The sequence below is a fragment of the Ursus maritimus genome (genome assembly GCF_017311325.1).
Source record: "Ursus maritimus isolate PB19 chromosome X unlocalized genomic scaffold, ASM1731132v1 scaffold_X1, whole genome shotgun sequence".
Classification (NCBI taxonomy): Eukaryota; Metazoa; Chordata; class Mammalia; order Carnivora; family Ursidae; genus Ursus; species Ursus maritimus.
The window spans coordinates 80,146,211-80,152,542 of record NW_024423319.1 but is presented as its reverse complement, the minus strand read 5'-3'; the positions used below and the strand labels follow the sequence as shown (position 1 = coordinate 80,152,542).

General features: G+C 60.0%; 1 non-coding gene and 1 pseudogene across 1 annotated transcript; both read right to left on the bottom strand.

Annotated features, from left to right (window-relative positions):
* Window positions 1–76: 76 nt before the first annotated feature.
* LOC121103890 lies at window positions 77–203 on the bottom strand. Its single transcript, XR_005836179.1, has one exon. It is a non-coding gene; the product is annotated as a small nucleolar RNA SNORA11 (small nucleolar RNA).
* LOC121103387 lies at window positions 126–6,078 on the bottom strand (annotated as a pseudogene).
* Between the last annotated feature and the right edge of the window lie 254 nt (window positions 6,079–6,332).

Sequence of the window (6,332 nt, the reverse complement as noted above, 5' to 3'; positions counted from 1 at the left end):
GCTTTCGCCTCCTGACTGGAGGCCTACAAAGCTCGGGCCTGGTCCTGCCCAGCCACGTGAGGTGCGCGGTGGGGACACGTGCGGGTGGTCTGTTCATCGGAAGGCCGCAAGATTCATGCCCCTTGTCACAATGAACCCAGGTTCCTGTTGGGTGTTGCAAACACAGGAGCCATTTCTTCAGGCCCCCGCTTATGCGACACTCCATCGCAGGCACCCGTCCATGGCCTGGCGGAACCCTGGGACAGCCCACCATAGAAGAGGACGGTAAAGGGAGAAAAGTGCACACTCCGAGCTGCATCTCCCACGCTCTGCGAGTGCGCTGCGATGTCTGTCTGTGTACACGCGGACGCCTGGTAGTGTGCCTGTGTGACGCACACATGTGTTCTCCAAGGACCGAGCACAGGGTGGGCCTAACCAGAAAGTTAGGAGGGCCGGGCTCCAGGACCAAACGGGCTCCCTTACCAGCCGGGCCATACCAGACTTCCACTCTCTGAGCCCCAGGTTCTGGATGTAAAGCAGAGGAATTCTCCTGCAGCCTACGAGGCAGGTACCAAAATGTCACGGTGGTTCTAAGACACCCTGCATGTTCTCTGTCAACTTCACTCCCTTTCCCCCGGGCTGCACTGAATCTCTACTCGCCAACACTCACATACCCCACCCACCCTCGCACCAGAGACACCTAGCCCTGGTGCTAAGATCTGGCACGGGGAATGGCTTGCTCAGCCAGATCAGCCCACGAGGAATGCACGAGTGTGAGACCTGTTAACTTGGCCACTACTTACTTCTGCTCACAAAGTCCTCCGTAATGAGCTTCCTCAGATCTCCACAGGAATGGGTGCCCCCCACCCTGAGGGCCAGAAAGAACCATAACTACAGACAGTGGCAGTACCCGGTGCGGGTGCAGGAGCAGTCCCTAGCAGGATGGAGAGCTTCCCAGCCTGTGCGGGGCGGGAGTGGGGGATCCTGCGGAGGCCTGGGGTGGCAGCAGGGGCCACAGGACCACATGCTGTGGGTTGCCCTCGGTAAGGGTGTGACTGGAACCCCTAATTCTGATGGGTTCTCTTGATCTCATCTGGGGACAGAGAGGGGATATGGAGCAAAGAGGGGCTGAGGGTTCAAGACTCATTTCCGCACCGGGTGAGACCCTCTGCACTTTCCCAGGCCAAGACGCCCACTCCCCTGCACTAGGCCCCCAGGCTAATCCAATCCCGGGCCACTGGTGCCCAAAGACAACACTGAGGAGCGGGAGCCAAGAGCCCCGTCATACCAGGGCGCAGTCCCATCTTTGCGTAGTGCCTCCCAGAGGACAGCTGTGAGGGGAGAAGAGTCACAACAATTCAGCACACGATGCTGAGACTGTGGGCAACCCCAGCTGGGGGTCCAGCCACTCACCCGCTGGCACGGTTGCCATTCATGAAAATGACCCCAGAATCACCAAGAGGAGGCTCAGCCTGGGAGTGTCCTTGGTCCTAAAGGTGTAGAAAGAAGGATCCTGTCCAGCAGCCATTTGCCCGAGGACGAGGGCTGCCTCCACCCAACTAGCTCTTCCCAGATGGCTACACACGCAGTTCTTCTCCCACTCTACACGGCTTGCTCTCTCATCCAGACCATTCATTCATTCCCCTGTCTGAGACTGAATCGCCCACGCCCAAATGTGGATGCAAACACTCCCTCCCAAAGTTCCGTCCAGGATGGGGTCAGGCGGGGGGAGCAATCACTTGGTAACAGTGTGTCTGGAGGCATGTCCAGACCTTCCCGGCTCCTTGAGCATCAGAGTTACACTGACGGGAAGCTTCCTTCCCCACGACCACTCTTGCCAAGCCCAGGCCAGGCACGTAGCAAAGAGGCAGGCAACAAGGAGCCTACTTCTAGGAAGATGGGGTGGGTAGGTGGCAGCTGGGAGGGGTGGAGCCCTGAGAGCAGCAAGGCTTCACCCCCAGGCCACTTCCCTTTCACCCCTAATCACTGGGCACCACTAACTGTGGGTGGGAGCTGTGCCAGGCACCAAAGCCCTGTCTTCCCGTTTCTCTGAGACGAAGGGGAGGGGGAGGCACCAGTGAGGAAAGGCCACAACCCTCCTGCCCTTTCTTACTTTCCCAGGAGGCGAGCTGGAGGAGTCCCGTGTGCACACCAGAATATACAGGTGTTCTTCCTTGTCAATTTCCTTCAGGTGGATCCCAAACTTCTACGTGGCGGAAGAAACAACATGAGAGCAGAAACCCACACTGCCTGTCCTGCAGGCAGACCCTCAGTTCCCCGTTAGAACTTTCTCTCAGCAGGACGCCGGTTATGGAGAAGGCTCAAGAAGAGACGCTGCAGAGGGACTGACCCTGCGGGAGCTCTGGCACTGGCCAAAGCAGACCCATTTCAGGAGACAAGGGACGCTGAAGGAATCTGAGGGACAGGAAACCTCCGGGGAAGGAAGTATGCAGTGGATGCTCTCAAGAGGAGAAGCGAGGAAGCCTCTCTCAGAGCAGGTGGTACTGAAAGGGGGCCTCAAGGGGCTGCAGGGTGCAAGGCTTCTGCAGCTCTTGTACCACAGTGAGCTGCCCGGCACTGCCCTCACCTTTCCAGAGTGTATGTTGCCTGCCTGGATGATCTCAGGGAAATGTTCGCTGAGCCTCCGGATGACATCCTTCATCATGTCTGGTGGAGGCGCGAGAGAGGTGGAGAGAGCACCTGGACTCGAGCTGGGGCCAAAGAGCTGCAGCAGCCCTCGGTCAGCCCTGTTGAGGGGAGCATCATAACCCCACCCCGTACTGTGCAAATGGAGGATCAGTGGGGCATGCTGCATAGAGACATCTGATGCCAGGCCCCTTAGGGTAGGGATGGGGACGGATGATGGAAGGGCAGAGCTCGGGAGGGGGGCCCAGGCCACCTGAGCGCTTTGATGGGATCTTCTTGTAGTCCTTAATCATCAGATATTTCACCAACTTATTCGCTCTGGAGAAGGAGGAGCACACAGGGAGACCAAGGCACGGGTGACCTCCAAGAACTGGCCCACAGGAGAGGAGAGAGGAGGAGATGGGGGAAAGGCAGGTTTCTCACCCTTGCAGAAGCTGGTCACGCTAAGTGGGTGGCAAGCACAGTACATGTCTTGAGGGTACCTGGGACCAGGGCCATTGGGGCCGGGGAGCCATCTGAGCCCGCACGCCAATGGGGCTGCGATGCTCTCCAGGTCGGTGACCGCAGGAGTGCCTCTTCTCCTCCTCGCGCTCTCATCTGGCCATCCAGGTGCTTGGACTATAGGAGGAGAGAGAGGAGAGACTCCAGGCTACCAGGCTCACAGGCAAAAGGGCCCAGCACACATCTTAACCAGAGCAGGTACTTGAAATCAAGTAGTACAAACAGCAGATGACGGTGCTGAGTGCTTACTACGCGCTCGGCACCGGGAGCCAACCTCTTCTCCCTCCAGGCCTGAGGACAGAAACTTCGCAGCCAAAGCATGCTATTGCATTTGTGTTGGACAAACATGCACAAGCTGAAAGAAGGGAGGGGAGGGGGAAGGGGGAGGAGGGGAGGGGAGAGGCGAGGGAGAGGTGAGGAGGGAGGGGGAGGAGGGGCAGAGAAGAGGACTGAGCAGAGAAAGGAGGGGAGCAAGGGGGGGTTGGAGGGACAAGGAGGTCTCACCTTCTGGTCCTCTTTGCCTCCCATCCTGACCTGTGGGCTCAGCACTGTGCTGAGCGGTGGCAGCTGCACCGGGCTCAGGGATGCTTTCTGGGGCTATTCTTACTGGTGGCAGCTGCTGCCACAACATTCTGAGGCTCCACCCACCTAGAAGTCTTGGCGAGAGCCTTTCCGGGACTTGGTCGCCTTGGGTCGGTGGCTGCCCCTCCCTGGCAGGTGCTGCCTGGCCACTCCCGAGGAGGCAGCACTGGGGTCTCTGGGGCAGCCTCTTGGGTGGGGCGGGTCTCTGGGGCGTGGTGGAAGCTGATGCCACTGACACCTGCCGGCTGGGTGAAATCAAAGACATCGCTCTGACCCAGGAAGGTCTTGGGACCGGTGGCCTATCCGCTAGCACATGGAGCCTGAGCAAAAGCAAAGGCAGTACTAGGGCTCCCGGCGGCCTCCTGGGCCTGGGAGGCTGTCTGGGGCTGTGGGGACGAGCTGGAGCACTCCGGGCGGCCATCTCACTGTTGACTAGCATCTGGGAGATGTGCGGAGCAGCACGTGGGTTGTCTCAGGGGTGGCTGCTGGAGCCTGGGCCGCATAGGTCATGGGCTGGGTATCTCTCCTGAAGCCTGGTCTGTGGCCACCGGGCGGTTAGTGACCACCTGATTGTAGGTGGCACGGGCAGCAGCGGCGGCGGCCCTAGCAGCACGGCTGAGGCGCCGCGCTGGCTACGTTGGCAGCACGGGCAGCAATCTCATTGGCAAGTGTTTCTGGATCCAGCTGAAATGCCTCCATCAGAGTCCTAGCCAGCATAGGGTTTTCCAGTCTCTAAGGCTCAGTTTCTGTAAGGCCAGAGAGAAGGGTAGGGAAGGCAGACAGCCCACATGCTCCCATCATGCTTCCCTGTGTTGGCCAGCCTCCCCTGCAGCCAGCCTCCCACCCCCAGACCTTCCCAAGCCCCTTCTCTGAGTAGGAGAGGGAAGCCCTGGGGAAGCTGGGCAGTCCTTCCCCACTCAGCCCTCCCCACCCACCGCCTCCCCCTCTCCACAGCAGCTTCACGGGGAGAAGGCCCAGGCCAGCAGGTGGTCCACAAGGGGCTCACCGACAAGATGCGAAGGCCTGGACCCAAGCTCCCAAAGGCTCTGAGGATACGGATGTCAAAGCTGGTGAGGGTGCCATAGCCTCCAAAAGCACCGACCTCATAGTCGTTTCCTTCAACCATGTCCTCCTCCCCGACTTCATCACTACCCCTCATCCATGTTCAACGTTGTAGGCTTATCTATATGAAGCTTCCCTCAGCCATGCTGGGGGTCCCAAGGAAAAGAGAGCTCAGCCTGGGAGGGAGGGCGAGGATCAGGGGAGAGGCCGGGATCCAGTGGCAGGTGGAATCTCTCAGGAGGTGGGGGGGTCGGCAATCATCAGGTTACTAGGCAGTACATGGCGGTGGAGGGGCGGGGGCGCCGGGGGGTAGGGGTATCTGTTAAGCTAGGATTCTGTCAGAGACAGAGCTCTAGGAGAGGGATAGAGAGGTGGTTTGAGGAGACCCGCACCTAAAGGAGTTTAGGATGGGCAGGCTCTCCAGCCCAGCGGCTAGATTTGAATAGTGTGGACTGGCGGGCTTGGGTCTGAAGAGTCCCACAGGGGATGTGCATTGAGAGAGGAGAAACAAAGGGCTTTGATTTAATGATGAAAGGCGAGCAGATGACATGAGAGGGCTCAGACAAACAGGGGCCCCTGGAAAGCTTTATGGGAAACTGAATCCAGAGACCCTCTGGCTAGGTCCGGGCGGGGTTAGCCCAGCTGATTCAGGTCTGGGCTGGGCTCATACAGGAGGAGCTTTCTAGGGTGGGGGCGGTGGGGGTGGGACCGGGACTAGGGGGGAGGCATGGATTGGAGCGCTGGAGGTCTCTAAATCCCCATGGGATTGCAACTCCAGGAAGGGAGCAACGGGGTCAGCTGGTTGGGAGGATCTAGAGTGGCTGGGTGGGGTAGGGGCCTCCTCTAAGGAAGCTCAGCAGGAGCACACGGTCGGCTACAGGGGTTCGGATCGTGGGCTTCCGGTGTAAGCAGGGCTGGGCTCAGAGAGCCCTGAGCCTGCTGGCGGGAGAAGGCGGCGGGTGGGGTCCTACCCAGACCGTGGGTCTAATAGGCTTCGGGTTCTGAGCGCCCGGGCTTTGTTCAGATCCGGGTGTGGGGGTGGGGAGGGCGCAGCGTGCTGGGTTCCACTCGCCCTCTCCCGGTCCGGTCTGAGGCTGATCCTTACCTTCCTGGGGCTCCAATGAAGTCCGTCCTCAGCACCAGGAACCCCGCAGCCGCGCCCTCGCCTACTGCTGCCAGCACAGCAGCTCCGACCACCCCGCCCCTTTTCTCCGCGCACCCCCGCGGCTGGGCAGCCTGCATGCGCGGACCCCAGCCCGCGTTTTCCCAACAAAAAAAAGCCCTCTCCACCAGGTCCCCAGTGCGCATGCGAGCCCCGCGAGTGGTGGGCGGGGGGTGGGGGGCTTTTCTCCTTCCCGCTAGATACCTCTCACCCCCTCCTCTGACCGGAGGCGCACTCACAGCCTGTGTGGTGCACTTGGACCACCCAATCATCTACCCTCGATCCCTGCACTTCTGCACAATGCTTTCTTCTCTTCCCTGCCCTCCCTGTCTCCCCAAGCTCCTCCAGTGTGGTCTGGGGGAACACACTCTGCCGGGCTTCCTGCCAACATGATCTGCAG